At 33.6% G+C, this 17620-nt stretch overlaps 1 long non-coding RNA gene across 1 annotated transcript in view; it reads right to left on the reverse strand.

Annotated features, from left to right (window-relative positions):
• Window positions 1-5956: 5956 nt before the first annotated feature.
• The window catches only part of LOC129228373 (uncharacterized), a 35814-nt gene continuing 24150 nt past the window's right edge, over window positions 5957-17620 (reverse strand). Inside the window, exon 4 of the long non-coding RNA XR_008580917.1 lies at window positions 5957-6093. This is a non-coding gene — a long non-coding RNA (uncharacterized LOC129228373). The remainder of the gene's footprint in view (window positions 6094-17620) is intronic.

A 17620-nucleotide genomic window follows, 5' to 3' on the forward strand; every position in this document is an offset into this window, starting at 1 on the left:
CGGCCGAGTTACCAAGTACCAATTATGTTTTATGAAGAACCACCGACACACATGTGATGAATTTTGAACTTATTGGAATAGAAGTATAGACCTCCTTGTCCATATAATAGTTTTTAAAACTAAATTTCTGCTGAAATTCAATTTACGCATTATATGAACAATTTTGTTTGTGTCAAAAATTTTACAAAAAAAATATTTTTAAAATTAAAAATAAATAAATAAAAGGCATGATTAATCAAGTTGGAATTAAAACAAATTTATACCAATCAATTATAGTTTCAGTCCGCCAAGCATAAATAATTTTAATACAACAAATCTGCAGGAACACTGCAGACATGTGTTTCTGCCCCCCCCCCCTCGTTACAAGGAACGTCTTTTTAACGTGTGAGCTAAAGAATGTAAAGACATTCGACAAAAAAATCAGACTTTTGTCGGATGCCTTTAAATCCACGAGCTCCCATGTTGCGCATTGAAAAAGGAATTCCTTGTAATGCCAAAACACATGTCTGCAGTGTTCCTGCACTGTGCTTTTAACGTTGTTTTATTTCCTTTTATTTTTTCAAGCAAAGGTATTTTTATGTTTTTTATAACTAATTTTTGTTTGTAGCAAAAATCCATTTTTAACGTAAAAATTTCATATTTTCTAAACTTACCTTTTTTGCATAATTTTTAATAAACAAGTTTTATTAACTTTGGGGACATTAAAATAAAGATTTATTCCATTGAAGCATTACAAAATTCATTATTCTCAAAATTTAAATTTGACTTATAAATTTTAATTGTAAATGATTGCAGAATATAATGCTTGCTCTTTTTTTTTTTTTTTATAAATTTTAGTATCTGTCTTGGACAATATTCTATTTTTTGCAACTACTCGGTATTGGCCGAGTATCTGATCAGAATTTGGAAGAATACCGAGTACTCGGCAAATTGGCCGAGTAGGCTGAGTACCGAGTAGTTACCGAATACTCGGTACGTCTCTAATCATTAGTTTCTATTACTCTAGAAACTTCAAAAAATCTTTGCAAAACCATATCTCAGAGAAAATCTCCAAGACAAAATCAAACATGACTAAAAAAAATAGCCATAAAATAGTGATAAGAATCCAAATATTCGGGTAATTGTCGGCAGCACAAGTTTTGTAAGTGACTTATTGCGTGAATAATATAGACTTGTTTCCATTTAGAAATTAATTAAATATTCATGTCTGATTTTTTTTTCTTGAAATATATACTTCGTTGGAAGTAAAAAGTTTGAGATATGGAAAGCTACACTTTTTTTTCTGCTTTCAATTGCGTAGAATTGACAATTTAAAAACGGGATAGTGAAGATGAGAAATTTAGCCTGTTTTGCGCCCAGTCCGTACAATTAGTCTGTACCCACGGGCTATTCACACCGTTGCGTTGGTGCGATAATCCATGTCGATTAGCGAGCGAACCAAACTCGCATGGATTAATGATACCTTTCGTACGAAAACGTTTAAACGATAATCCCGCTCTCCCACCTTCCTCGCAGGAAAAAAGAAGGTAATTAAAAACACGTTGTATCTAGAACAAAAGGAAAATCTTGCTCCTTCATCCCCCTTAGGAAAAAAGAATTTTGCTCAAATACACACCACAATTTATGTAAATGATCATTCCGCATCCTCTAGAAGAAAAAGTTTTAAATTAAAATCCGCATTGCAAGTACAGCAAGACGAAAAGAAATTCAGTTAAAATACGCACAATTAGATTAACATAAAATAAATGCAGTAAAACGTGTGTAAAAACGTTTGAAAAAAAAAGTAAGAATTAAAATAAATACTATGACAGTAAGAACAACCTTTCCTTAATGTAAAAAGAAAAAAATAAGAAAAATATGCTAAGTTTTCTAGATTGCATTCCTTTCTGAAATATTGATTCATAAAAATACGAACTGTTTTACAAAGGGAAAAAAACAATACTAAGTGTAAATTAAAATAAACATAATGACATTTATGTATAAAATATTAATAAGGACATATAGGGGAATTTCGACAAAACGCGGCTTTAAAGTAATGTCTTTAAATAATATTAACAAGAAAGCTATTTTTTCTTTATGTTTGTATTAATTAACCCTTAGTATTGAGGCTTTGCAAAATACTTTAAAATCTTTTGAAACAATATTTCTTGGTACAAAATGATCTAGAATCTTTAAAATTAGGTCTATGGAGCAGAAAAAGACAGTCGATCGTCCTTAATTCAATAGAGGCAGTGAGAAGCAAACGAATGTATGTGACAAAATTAAAAATTTGGAGATAACGCGTACAAATGGTAGGTGAGCCCCTCCTTTGTCTTGGGGCAAGAGATAGTAATAGTAGTCCTGGTAAGTATTGCTGTATAGCATGATTTAGAAAAAAAAATCAAATGAAAGCCTACCTAGGCCGTTATCTTTATAGTCGTTTTGCTCAAAACTTAAAAATGTCCACTTACATCCCTTGCTTCTCACTGCCTCAATTTACCTTTGTATTCGCACACTTAACACAACGTATTTATTTAAGATATAATTCGCTTATATGAAGAGCGCAAATCCAATCTTCTTTACGCAATCACGTTGTTACATCATTTACTGTCACTGAATAATATCTATTATGGCTTTAATATAGAAACAGAATGACACGAGATCATATATTTATGTGTTATAAGTTCATTTTTAACACATAGGTGTCCTTTATATTTGAACTCGTTTATGAAACAAGTGAACAAGAAAAAAAAACTGTACACAAAAGAACCTATTTTAAAACGCTACATTTTTAACAGTGAAGCACAATCTGGTCTTGGATTCTCTCTTCGAACGTTGGCCGATCGTCCATAGCCACTTCGCGAATTGGCCGGCCAAAGCCCGAAATGAAGAAAATTTCGGGCTTTGGCCGGTACGTTTTTGATAATGTTGACCAGTTCGCGAATTGGCCGGCCAATTCGCGAACTGGCCGATTTCGGGCTTTGGCCGTAACATATACAGTAACTCCCAAAAGTGTTCGTACACCTTGAAATTTTGTAGTTAAACTAAAATAACGCAAAACTGAATTCGAATATGAAGTCCAATTTTTTTTTTACACCATTCCTATGCCATTTTGAATAAAGCCCAGTAGTTTTTGTCAAAATATTGCCAGATTTTATTTTTGAAATTTGTCAAAAAACGATGAGACAGAGAAAAAATACGCCACAAAAGTAATCGTACACTGAAATATGTTCGAATAAATTCATGATTAAAATTATAATATGTGTTTTTTTATTATTTTTGCATTGTAATGACACTGTGAAGTCATTTGCCTTCATTTTTTTTTGTTTATTTATTTCCTAATATTTTGCTTATTATTTTTAAATGGCAGGTATGCGTAGAAAACAACAAACACGATTCGAAATTTGATGTTTTCCTTTCACAGTAGCCATAAATTGGTTTGGAATGTCTCTAAATTAGTTAATTAATACGTTTTATCAAGCACTTCACTATATATAGTGAAGTGCTTGATAAAATGCTTTAAAGACGAGAATTGGATCGAAAACAAGGTAAGAAAATTTCAACTGGCAAAGTTAACAAAGCGTGATCGGAGGCTTACAGCTAAACAAATTATGAACAATACACATTTGAGCGCTAAAAAAGTTTCGGCAGAATTGAATGAAACATTTTACGTTTAATTGTCACCTAAAATTGTTCGCCAAGTTCTCTGATTAGCTGAATTAAAGGGGATCTCTTCCCACAACTATTAGCCCAAATTTTGGCAATCGGAAACAACTTTGATTTTTAACAAAAATAACGATAAAAAGTACACGTTTGCGTTTGGTGCCACAAAAATTGTCCTTAAACTTAGAAATACCTCCTCAATCACCAGATTTAAACTTTATGGAATTCATTTGGAGATATCTGGTGGCTAGATTGCGAAAATACACCATTGAAAGGAAAAGCGAAGTAGAAACAGTAAGACTCGAAGTGCGGCTGAACACTTATTCAGAAATTGCATTAAAAAAAGAAAGAAAAAACAATGAAATCTATTCCCAGACGTTTAAAAGCTGTTGTTGATACTGCATGATATTGTAATAAATAATAATTGTGTAAAAAGTTAGATAATTTACTCATTTTTTGTCATTTTTTCAAAGGGGATTTTTTACGAAGACTTTTGTGAGATAAAATTTCCGGCACTTTTTGGTTTTTGATTTCTAAAAAATTAAGTTTTAATCTTTTATTAAAAATTTTCATATAGTTTTTTTTTTAAATAGATCATAGATCTTATAATTAAATACCTATTTCGAAATATTAATTCTAACCAATGCATAGGGGCCAATTTCATTTAAAGTCGTAGGTGTACGAACACTTTTGGGAGCCACTGTATATATTTCTTATCTCGGAAACGGATCTAACGATTTGGATGAAATGTTAGATTTAATTGTAGTTTTGCGTTCTAAGTTCATCTACATCAGTGTTTTTTTCTGTAAAAACGCGATTTTTTACAAAAAAAAACAGTTTTCTAATATAAAGTCAAATTGAGTTAAGCCTTGAAGTAAACTGTGAGTTGACGCATCAGGCAGACGATTTGCAACCATAACAATGAAAATTTGTCTCTTCTCGCTTTAAAATTTTATACTTACTTAGGGTTGCCAGGCTTGTCTGATATTGACCACTTTGGCTAATTTTAAACACACTTGGCTGAAAACAAATTCAAAAGCATTATGTAAGTCGATGTAAGGCTTTTTTTCTTTTTTAAGTGAAACTATTGCTTGACCATCCTATTTTATTTTATTTTATTTATTTATTTTCTTTTTACACTTCAAATAGTTTAACATGTTTTTTAAATCCCGCATCTAAATTTTATTTCAAAGAAGTGTATGTCTTGAGATTGTTTATGTTTTGTTAAGACAGTTGTTATCATTTGTTGGAATGGTTTGAGGATCATCAGTTTTGATGGATATCATGCTGTATACATCATTTTCTGGCTTAAAAACTAAAAGTACTCATTCAAAAAGAAAATCTCGATTGGGATAAAAGCGTGAAGTATTGTACCTTAAAAAAACACAATTTGACAAAAAATAATTCTTTTAAAACCGAGCGAGGCTCGGTCGTCCAGGTACTGATATATTAATACTGTAATATGCAGTTCGGTGTTTGAAGAATATATTGTCGGTGAGTTCGGGTAAGTGCTTACTCGAATTTTCAAAGACTCTGTTGAAACATTTTGTTCATTTATCAAATTTTTAAGGTTCATTTTCAGGTCCTTTCTTAAGGTTTTCATTTTTCAAGCAAATAGGGGAATGTGGGGCAATGTGAGCTAGTTTAGATGACTGAGCTTTTTTCAAAATGTAGAGATTGGAAATTCGTTTTGGTTATTACAGAACATAAAGAAATAGTATTGCATTTCGTTATAAAACTTGCATTGGAATATTTTTTTTTCGGCAGTAAAGTTGTTCCTTCAACAAAAAAAGTGACTTTTTTTTTTCTTTTTTGTACTGTTTAAATTTAAGTTATATCATGCATTTTTCTCAGGTTTTCAGATATCATTTTAACTTAAAATTTTAATCATACCTAGTTTGGAATTTTACATAGAAAGTTTTAAATACTGTGTATTTATTTGTCGTGTCGCGTCAACAGTGCGAGTCGGGCGATTCCTTATATATATTTCTTATTTTCCCTCATATTCACACTGAAAACAAAGCAATTTTATGTATTACTAAATTAATTTCCTACCTTAAGTTAATTAGTCCTCGAAGTAAAATTAGCTAATAAATGTGTTAATCATCAGGATTATTTTTCAATATTTAGATAAGAGATTTTAAAGTTTTCTCCCGATCGGGGAAACCACATAAAGTACAGGCAACTCCACCAGAAAGACTGCTTTCGTGCAAAATGCACTGCACCAAAAAATAAACTTTGGACGTGAACTTCTTCTGGTGCCATACATGTTTTTAGGCGCAGGCTCCCATTAAAGACACATTCAACTAACAAGAACATTTCAGAAGACTTTATTTGAGCCGAAAGAACATCAGACAATGCTTATGCGTGTTTTGTTGCCGAATGGTGTCTTCCGTCCTGTTGCATAATTTTATCGAAGTCTTTGTCTTGCTTAAAGCTTGACATTTTAGCCTGCAAGAGATAAAGTGTATTTATATACAATTATGCAGTCATTCAAACATGTTAAAACAAATATACCTGTAGATGTTGAATATTTTACTGTTAGGAAACTAGGAAGATGAAAAGTGAATTCCTTACAATTTAAGAGACCAATATTTCTTAATAAAAAAAGTATGTTGTGAAACCACACGACGACGTTCTTGCACGACTATTAAATTCGAAATAGTATCTGGACATCGCTAGACAACCGAAGTCCTGGAAGTCCAAAAGTCTGAGAGAGGCTGTCGCGACAGATTAAAAACAGCCAAAATGACGATGCATCAAAAATACTGACAGGATTGAAATTCAAAATTAAGCGCATTTTGCCACAAATCTGCCGAATTTGCTAAACGTTTTTACGACAATTACTTTTAAGACGCATTAAACAATACTATACAATTTTCAAAACGTTCGGTAGATTTATTAAAATATATTTATTCCATAAGAAATATCCGAAAATTATACATAATATTTTTTTAAAAAAAAGTGCACTTTTACACATAAACCTTCCACAAATAATGTTTTGAGTCATACAAGATGCATACGCAAATTCCGACAGACATCCGGACAAATCGAATTAAAATTGACTCGGGACTGGTCGAACTGGATCTTTCGGTTGCTTGTATAATGTATATGTTACGGCCAAAGTCCGAAATCGGCCAGTTCGCGAATTGGCCAGCCAATTCGCGAACTGGCCAACATTATCAAAAACGTACCGGCCAAAGCCCGAAATTTTCTTCATTTCGGGCTTTGGCCGGCCAATTCGCGAAGTGGCTATGGACGATCGGCCAAAGTACGAAGAGAGAAACCAAGACCAGATTGTGCTTCCCTGTTAAAAATGTAGCATTTTAAAATAAGTACTTTTGTGTACAGTTTTTTTTTTCTTGAAGTTGACTTGTTTCACAAACGAAGTTCAAATATAAGGGATACCTCTGTGTTAAAAATGAACTTATAACACATAAAAATATGATCTCGTGTCAAAAATGAACTTATAACACATAAAAATATGATCTCGTGTCATTCTGTTTCTATATTAAAGCCATAATAGATATTATTCAGAGACAGTAAATGATGTAACAACGTGATTGCGTAATAAGATTGGATTTGCCCCCTTCATATGAGCGAATTACATCTTAAATAAATGCGTTGTGTTAAGTGTGCGAATACAAAGATAAATTGAGGCAGTGAGAAGCAAGGGATGTAAGTGGACATTTTCAAGTTTTGAGCAAAACGACTATAAAGATAACGTCCTAGGTAGGCTTTCATTTAATGTTTTTCTCTAAATCATGCTGTACAGCAGTACCTACCAGGGCTACTATTACTATCTCTTGCCCAAGACAAAGGAGGGGCTCACCTAACATTTGTACGCGTTATCTCCAAATTTTTAATTTTGTCACATACATCCGTTTACTTCTCACTGCCTCTATTGAATTAAGGACGATTGGCAGTCTTTTTCTGCTCCATAGACCTAATTTTAAAGATTCTAGATCATATTGTACCAAGAAATATTGTTTCAAAAGATTTTAAAGTATTTTGCAAAGCCTCAATACTAAGGGTTCATTAAGACAAACATAAAGAAAAAATAGCTTTCTTGTTAATATTATTTAAAGAAATTACTTTGATGCCGCGTTTTGTCGAAAATTCCTCTACATGTACTTATTAATATTTTATACATAAATGTGATTATGTTTATTTTAATTTACACTTAGTATTGTTTTTTTCCCCTTGTAAAACAGTTCGTATTTTTATGAATCAATATTTCGGAAGGGAATGCAATCTGGAAAACTTAGCATATTTTTCTTATTTTTTTCTTTTTACATTAAGGAAAGGTTGTTCTTACTGTCATAGTATTTATGTTAATTCTTCCTTTTTTTCAAATAGTTTTTACTCACGTTTTACTACATTTATTTTATGTTAATCTGATTGTGCGTATTTTAACTGAATTTCTTTTCGTCTTGCTGTACTTGCAATGAGTATTTTAATTTTAAACTTTTTCTTCTAGAGGATACGGAATGATCATTTATATAAATTGTTCTGTATTTGAGCTAAATTCTTTTTTCCTAAGGGGGATGAAGGAGCAAGATTTTCTTTTTGTTCTAGATACAACGTGTTTTTAATTACCTTTTTTTTCCCTTACACCCAATATTTTGACTCAGAACTATTTAATACATTTAATACTATGGCAAAGGTGCACTTAAGTAATAGGAGCCAAAGTCCCCCCCCCCGTTCTCGCTTTAAAACTTTCAGGTATTTTTTGATGAACTCACAATCACCCCTGATATTATTCATGCAATAAGTCACTTACAAAACTTGTGCTTCCGACAATTACTCGAATACATAAAAAGTAGTCGAAAACTTTGTACTGCATAGTGAATAAAATATGACAACGTATATAAAGTACAAATTCAAAATGAAAAAAGGTTAAAAAACCAGCAAACAGCTGTTTCGGCACTCTAAAATACAAGTGCCATCATCAGTGCAATTAAAAACGAATCCTTAAAAACGAAACGTTGATGTGTCCATCACTCGTCATAATAATATGTTTACAACTACTGTTTTCCGTAAACCCTTTGCTGTTTCTCTTCCCCCCCCCCCACAAGTTATCCGTTCACCCTCCTAAACAAAAATTGGCTACTTTTAGATCTTTTATTTACCGTGCTTTAGCCATTTGTTCAAATTCCAATTTACTTTCATCAGAACTGAATTACCTACGAGGTATTGCGGTTGATCGGGGATTCACATCAGATAATATTGATACCATTTATAAGAAGCTATGTAGCTCAGCTAACAAAAATCAAACACTTGCTCCTGTGAACTATTCGAGTTCCGTTGTCTTACCCTTTTTTCCTAAAATCAGTCTACAAATTGCCAAAATCTTAAAAAAGTTTCATTTTTCCGTCACTTTTTCTCATGTTAATAAATTAAAATTTTCACAGCTTAAACACCCTGTTCAGAACCTTGACAAATGGGGCATTTATAGTGTTTCCTGCCAGTGCAAATTGGCCTACATTGGGCAGACTCGACGATCCCTCAAATTCCGGATAAAAGAACACGAAAACTACGTCAAAAAACAGGATCTCAAACGCTCCTCGATTGCTCAACATTGTTGGTCTTGTGGCCATAATTTTATTTTTTCTTCCGCCAAAGTTATTCACGAGTGTTCGTCCATTCATGATTTAGATTTTTGGGAGTCATATTACATATGGAAAAATGCTAATTTAATCGTCAATGATTTGTCTAGCACTCCCCCTTTTCCTAATGTTTGGAAGTCTGTTATTTGATTTATTTTTTGTCCGTGACGTTTTCTCCTGAGTGCAACTGTCCTCTGTAGTTCTGACGTAACCTTGACGTCATCGTTTCCAGGTACTGCTCTCATATCTTTTACAACTCGTCTCTCATTCCAATGTTCGCCTCGACTGTGTTTTAGTCGGGTTGAACCTGTCTTCGTTTTTAGTTGCACTGATGATGGCACTTGTATTTTAGAGTGCCGAAACAGCTGTTTGCTGGTTTTTTAACCTTTTTTCATTTTGAATTTGTACTTTATATACGTTGTCATATTTTATTCACAATTACTCGAATATTTGGATTCTTATCACTATTTTATGGCTATTTTTTTTAGTCATGATTAATTTTGACTTGGAGATTTTCTCTGAGATATGGTTTTGCAAAGATTTTTTGAAGTTTCTAGTGTAATAGAAACTAATGATCATACATCTACCCTTATTGGGAGTAAGGGTGGTAGGGGGATCTTAAATAAAATTGATTTCAAGTAGAATTCTAAGGAGAGGAGCACACAACAAATCCCTTACTTGTCATTAGGTTTGGTTTCAAAATGAAAATTATACTATTTAAAATTTGTGTCGCAAACACTGAAAGGTTGAGAAACACGGCCTTATGTTTAATTTTAGCTGGGTCGGTCAAGTATTATGTAAGCAGAAAGGAAAGATCCCGAGGGCTACTTATTTTCTCTGACAAGAGGTGAGGGGCAACAAAAATTCTAAGGCAAGCATTAAATAACGAAGCAGTTACAGTACAACAACAAAAAACGTGGGGAAAGAGCATCCTGTGACGTACAAAATGTCATAAAATCTTATGTAAGCAAAAGGGGAAGGGAGTATAGCGTATGTTTATTTTTTCTCACAAGGTGAGAGAGGGGGAGGGGGTACAAAATGACCAAAAGTTGCTTAGACAATACTTGAATGACCCCTTATTAGCTATCGAATATGATTTCAACTGAAAGTATTCACATATAGAAGTGCAAATACGAGAAATACACACTCATAGCTCCGTCAAAGAACTAACGGCAAGTAAAGCGCGATCGAAATTTTTAATAACCATTGGCAGGACCTTCTCAGGGACGTGATAGCATCCTCCGATGCCATCATGTCAGCCTAATCCAAAACTAGGGGCCCAACTCGGAATCAAAGTAGAATAACTTTTCCTGGTGTTGTGAGGAGGAGGGGGGGGGGGCAGGTGACGATAATGACAAGGGGCTCGATTTGGCTCTCGGCGGCCCTGGACCAACCTCCTTCCTAGTTTCTATCACTTGCACTCCCCGCCGTACCTTTGGAAGCGACAGATATGTCATATACCTGTCAACCTAAAATCTACCGTAATCATTTCGGGCTTTGGCCAAGGATTCCCGGCCACTTCGCGAAATAGCCAGCCAAAGTAGAAAATGCAATATTAATTGCAAGTATTTCGGGCTTTGGCCAAACCTCTTGGCCAGTTCGCGAATTGGCCAGCCAATTCGCGAACTGGCCGAACTTCGGGCTTTGGCCGTAACATATATATGCGCCTTTTAAAAAAACTAGTCAAAAAATATTCATGACCAGTAAAAACGACATTTAATTTGAAATTTGCGTGGAAACTTTCTTGTGAATACTGAACTTCTTTTACTTTATACTAGGAATAAAAAACCCTAGACGTCTACTTCATACGAGGTGTTTTGTGCGACTATTAAGTAATATGTATTTGTCTGGTTTCTGGTAACATAAAAGAAATTGATGTGTGTATTCATGTACGCAAGCTTCTAAAAAGCATTGCACAAAAAATCTTGTGGCTGTTATACAAAATTTACAGAACATTCTTTTTTACTTACTTTTACAAAAAAGGAAGTATTGTATTCGCGAAAAAAATTTCACTCAAAAATCGGCCTTAATTCCCATTTTACTCGCCCCCAAATTAATGTTGAGTTTTTTTTTCCACCCGACCACACGTAAATATATACCTAAGAACGTAGACACACCCGAAATATCCATTTTGACGTTTCCCGAGTTAATTACAACGAGTTTTCTCGTGTCTGTATGTAGGTATGTATGTGCGTATGTATGAACGGTATGTCCTAGAAAGCCGAAATTTGGTACGTAGACTCCTAGTGGGGTCTAGTTGTGCACCTCCCCTTTTGGTTGCATTCGGGTGTTTTTAAAGGGGTCTATTTCACCTTTTTTTTTGGGGGGGGGGGAAATAATTGATAATTTCGATGCAAACTCAAGTGGTGTTATAATTTGGCGGATACTTGGCGATATATCGCGAGCCTTTTGGTCGCCAAATTTTGTCGTCAACTTGGTGACATATTTGGCATTTTTTAAAAATCAGGTTTCAATTTGGTCACCGTTGGTGATATTTAGAGAGTTAACTATTGAATCACATTAAAATTGCCAATAATGGGGAAATAACATTAAGTTGGTGTATGCCAACATGTAAGTCATGTGATGCACACATCAGCTCGTTAATTAATTTTTTTAAGTTTTAAGAGTTCAAAATTGATAACGTTCGAGAATTACACACACAGTACTATCAGTGCAGCTATTTTTAAACGTTTTTTCAATGCCACGTATAGGCGTTCGCGCATAGGCGTTTGCTGTAGTTGTGCAGCAATCTTATAACATCCACTTTCAGTTAACCATGATTCTTTTTTTCTTCTCATAAGTACGTAATTTAAAGCTCGCTAAAGAAAAGTAAAAAATTAATTTTAGTGAAAATGATTTATCTATTCCATTGATCGGCATATTAACAATAAAAAGCAACATTCACGGATTGTACGTAGGTGTAAATTATCTCCGACGTTTGTGTTAGCATAATGAAGTATACTTACATTCAGATTGATCAAAAAATAGAATAAATTTAGCACGGACATTTGCGAAACCAGGAAAAACGTATCAAATTCTACACGATAAGAGAGTTTTCACTAATGTTTTTAGTCAGTATCAAAAATCTGGATAGGGTACGGTCCTGAGCATTCCAGGTTTGGAGTCCTATGCTGTACTTTCTTAATTGATCTCAAGGCCTAGCAAATAAAACCGTGCCTGAGGATACTCACTGCTCAGATCTCAGTGCCATTACAAATGTTCAATGGACAAACAGCAAATTTTTGTGCTAACAATACAGTGTGCAAAATCTTTAAGTCCCCAGTCATGGCCTTTGGATGCGCTCGTCGTTGATTAAAGACAGCATAAAAATTTGCTAAGTAGGATACACCGGGGCACGTTTACGCGGATTTTTTCAATGATTTTTCTAGTTTTTACGTTCTTCCTTAAGAAATTTTAGACATTGTGGTTTTTGCCCCGAACACGGGGCAAGTTTACGCGTCGAGTGGGGCACGTTTACGCATATTAAAAGTGATACCAAAAGTAGGTAAAATAGATAATTAACCAAATTTAAATGTTTTATTTTTCATGAAACACAGTTTAGAAATAAGAAAATTACAATTAGTTATTTAAAGAACATTCTATGAGCTAAAATAAAACCACAGGGTTTATTGTTAATTAAAAACATAAATTGTTTAGTCATCTTCATCATCACTGTTAGATTATACCAGCAAAAAAAAAAAAGTATTTCCTTTCGCATACTTGTCATTTAACCACGTTTTGACAGTTAAGATATTGAATCCAGCCTTGTATTTTTTTGGATTGGTTGTGTGCTGTTAAACAATAGATGCACACACGATTTTCTACTTTGTCATCAGAATCGTTCACGAATTTCCTTTTTACAGAGTGTACACGAACTTTTTCCCTGTCGCAGGTTTTGATTTGTAAATTTTAACGTAATTACTCCTTTTTGTTTTGTTATGCAATTATGTTTTTTTTCTTTTTAGCTTCTAACTGCTCTTGTCTGAATGCTTCTTTAATTGGAATATCATTTAGGGTTGCGGGAATTTTCTTTTTTTTTCTTTTTCCTTTCCTGATTTTAAGCTTTGGACCTAATGTTTCAATTTGTCTCAATTGGAGTAGTCAATATGTGACAAAGTGGAAGATCTGCTGGAAAAAAATCCTAGGGTTATCGTTAGACATTGGTGTCTCAGAGACTTCAGCTGCACTCCCAGAGGCGGTTCAAGATCTGTTAGTAGAGGACGATGTTGGTTCTGGATTGGTAGTAACAAACGATGATATGAAATCAGCCTCAGAAAGCACATTGAGCGGCAAAAAGACAAAAACAAAACAAAACAGAAGTCAAAATACTTCTGACACTAATCTGGCTGATTCTTACGTAAAATGGTCACCTAAATCTAAATAGGACCACTATTCGACCTCCCCCCCCCTCTCCATCACGTCCCACCTTTTCTTAAATAGATCCTTCCCCGTTCCCCTTTTTAGCCTACTTTCCCAGTAAAAGCCATAAAACGAAAAAAAAAAGCATGAAGTAAAGGCTTAATGCATCTTAAAAATATCGCGAAAAACAAAAAAGTCAAATAAATAAAATCTTATATAATTAAAAACTGAGCGAATGCACCTATGTATCTATGTATGTATGTCCGAGTTACATCTCCCAAACGCCAGTGAACTGACCATCGAACCAGGTATCGATGGATTCGTAATTTTCCCGTCTTCATGTTTGGCTATTTAACATAATCCTCTGATAATAATTAGCGGAGATTTCAATTAAAAACTATATTTATATATTAATTATAACACATAGATTTCGACATAAAATCCCTATTTTTCGAAGGCTTTCCTCCATTCAAATTATTATTCAGTACTTCATCCCAACTTTCCGTAACAATGCTTTTATTCGCAACTCCAGAGCTCGAATACGCTACCTTGCGGTGATTTACAAAACTTCCGAAAAAACTAAAACATTGCGTTCCACGTGTTCATTTTGGGCAAAACAAACAGTTTGTTATGTGTATTTTTTTTTTATTTGCGTAATTCATCATTTGGAATCGTCATTCGCAACAGCGTAACATCAAAAACATCTGATATAAACTGTGAGTACACATTTTATTTATCTTGTTCTGAGTGAATTTGAATAAATATCAGTTTTTCAATTCGATGAAAAAAAGCGGACTTAACAACATTGACTGGACACTAGGGCCGTGCTGAAAAATTACTCTTTTCCTTAACCTAATTCCACATAAATGATTTAAATAACCTTTGTTACTACAGCATCCAACTGAAATGGACAGTATGCAAATAAATTTACTTGAAAATATTTATCGCAGAACAGATTGAAAAATCCAGAAAGAACGTTAAGAATTTGAACAATAAAAATAAAAGCGTGGAATTATAATCGCTAAAATATCGCGCCAACTTTACTTGATTGCTCTGCTAAAGCTGTCATTATCGGTTGAAGAGTTTCGCCAAAAATCTGTTTTTAGAGTTATGGTTTTACTATTGTGTGAAAGAATAATGTATCTTGACAAGATTTCGCATATCAGTTAAATCATTTCCATGACGAATGAATTAAATGCATGATGATTTCTTTTGATATCCAATCATATAGTCATAGAAATAAATTATCTAGTGTTAAATGTTACGCTTGATAGTCTGTCACGTATATGTGCACTATGTGGCAAAAATGTCGACAAATGCCGGAAATGTAACAAAAATGTCAAAAAATGCCGGAAATGTCACAAAACTGGACATAATATGTACTAATGTATAGAAAAAACTGTACACAATGAAAATGCTGTTCGAAGCGAACCAAAAATCTATGAATACCAAACTCAACATCGTGAGAATGGCTGCTTCAGAATAACTTACTGTGTGTTCTGCATTAATTTTTTACTTTCGTAATACTTCTTGATTTCTAATCTCTTTCTACATGGGTCAGAATAACCAAAAGACTTTAAAAAATCTTTTCAAATGAATAAAGAACAAAAAATCATACATGCAAACAAAAATTTCTGTCATTTCCTAAGTTTAGAAGCAATTTATATGTTACGGCGTGCGTTTGTTTTAGTTTTTTCATCCGCCATTAAACAGTGACTGCAGCGCCCCCTATAATTTGTTGGAGTTGCGAATTAAAATTTGTAGCGTGAAGAAAATTATCGAGAAGAAAGATCTCTTGCCCTTCTTTTCCTCGAAAATGAACAAATAAAAGTCTACCCTTTTTTTTAAGGCTTTTCCTTTAGGTGGAGAATTTAAAAAGTTTACTTTTTGGTTATTTTTTCGCAATCTGCAGCAAAATTTTACTGTTTTTTTTTCTTCTTTTCTCTCTCTTTGTTCAAGCCTGATTGTTGAACATGAGTCACTTAATATAACTTTTATTTTCGAGGGGTACCGTGCAAAGCCGAGCGACGCAACTAGTAAATAAATAAATATCGAAAAATTAAAATTTTTAAAGTAGGGTATTGAGATGGGGGAAATGTCGGTCTCTCGGTCCCCCCCCCCCCAATAACTTTTGAATGAACTGTCCGTTTCGAACAAACTCTGTTTTTCTTCGAAAGATCTCAGCGAGGATACCTCATTCTCATATTTCACATTTTGATTTGAACAATTTTCCTTTCAATTTTGAGCAGTTCAAATACTGTAACATTATCGCCTACGGAGAAAATAAAAGTAAATATAGATTCCAAACTTATAGTCGTATTTGCTTTAAAAATGTTTTGTTGGAAATAACTTCTGATGAGACCAACTTCCCACTCCGACTCCTAGAACTTTGAAGCGGTCGACTCCGACTCCGACTACTGTAGGTGAAAATTAATCCGACTCCCCAACCCGACTCTAGCTCCGCAGCTTTGACGAAAATTTAGACACGGAAGAAAAAAGACGGATTCCGCCTCTTGGAAATTTAAAATCTTCGACTCTAATTCCGACTCCTTAATACCGAAATAAGTCCGACTCTGACTCCGCACACATTGGCAGAAATGCGGACTTTAAAGGAAAATGACCAACTCCGAATCCGAGTCTTTGAATAAAAACCTTCGACTCTCGACTCTGACTGCTTAACCCAGGAATGAGTTTGACTCCGATTCCGCAATGGAGTCGTTTCCAAAATTTTAAAAGTATTTTTTTCTGAAAGAGCATGCTCAAAAACATAGAATTTGACTACTTTTTAAATAATTTCTTTAAGTTTAATATTTTTAAAAAATTACTTAAATCGGTTCTCTTTCATCGTTTAACGCTTCTGCGGATGACATCACAAATGATGAAATGCCATTCAGTGTTGCCATTCACGGTCCAAAATATTTAATTCGCCTCTTTACTCACGTGTATTGGCAACGATATGATTGATAGCAAGCGTAGAGCGCAATTGTAATTCGCTTCTTGATTATCAAAATGTGGAAATGCAGTAGAAAGATGCGCCATAGTGCATCATTTGTGACATCATGAAGACCACGCCTTGTTTGCAAAATCAGACATTTTAAAAAATTAATTAAAAAATACCTGTTGGGAAAATGAAAGTATTTTCTGAGTCCATGTTATTTTTTTTTTTTTTTTTTGCTTATTATATCAATTTCAGTGACAAAAAGTACTACTTTTGACTGAAGGAAACAACCCCATTGCTGCAGGTCTTACTGTAAAATAATTATGGTTGATATGATTTATTTTTATATTCACTCTAAAGTTTTAATTTATGTATTCAGTTTTTGGTGGAGCAATGCGAAGACATAAAGATAAGGCAGACATTTTTTTCTTTTTTGATGATTAAAATTATTTTTTTGAGTTGACTGTTGCTGATTTTTATTTATTTATTCATTTATTTATTTTGAAAGTACATTCATCTTTTTTTTTAAATTATTTTTTGCCACAGGGAAGAAACAAGAGATTTTTTTTTTATATAATGCATTCATTTTATTCTTTTTAAAGCTATTAAAGATTTTTCAAATGGAAATAACTATATTAGCTGCTTTGTTTAAATTTGCTGCTACTTTAGTTGTTCGCTTATTTATTTTTTACGCATCTATTTCTTCAGATCAGCGAGGCATATTTTAATTTAAAAAATCTTAAAATGTTTAAAAGTTATGTTTGAAATAATTTGCGATTTTAGCTAATTTTGAGAATATTGATCATATACTAGAAAATCTATTGGGATACTGGAAAATAGGCTCGTTTAGTCCTGGACGGAACTTCTTGTTTTTTTTTTTTTTTCTTTTTTTCTTTTTGGAGTTTCATAGCTATTATTTTTATTTGGAGGGGAAGGGAGCTTTTTATTAACCATTAACATTCTCCTAAGGGGATAGAGAGGTGCCAAATTCAAAGTCAACATTTGGAGCATGTTGTTTGCAACATTGCCCCATATTTTTCGTCGTAACACCGGAGTATGAGCCCCATGTCTA

This window comes from Uloborus diversus, chromosome 1, assembly GCF_026930045.1.
Source record: "Uloborus diversus isolate 005 chromosome 1, Udiv.v.3.1, whole genome shotgun sequence".
Taxonomy (NCBI): domain Eukaryota; kingdom Metazoa; phylum Arthropoda; class Arachnida; order Araneae; family Uloboridae; genus Uloborus; species Uloborus diversus.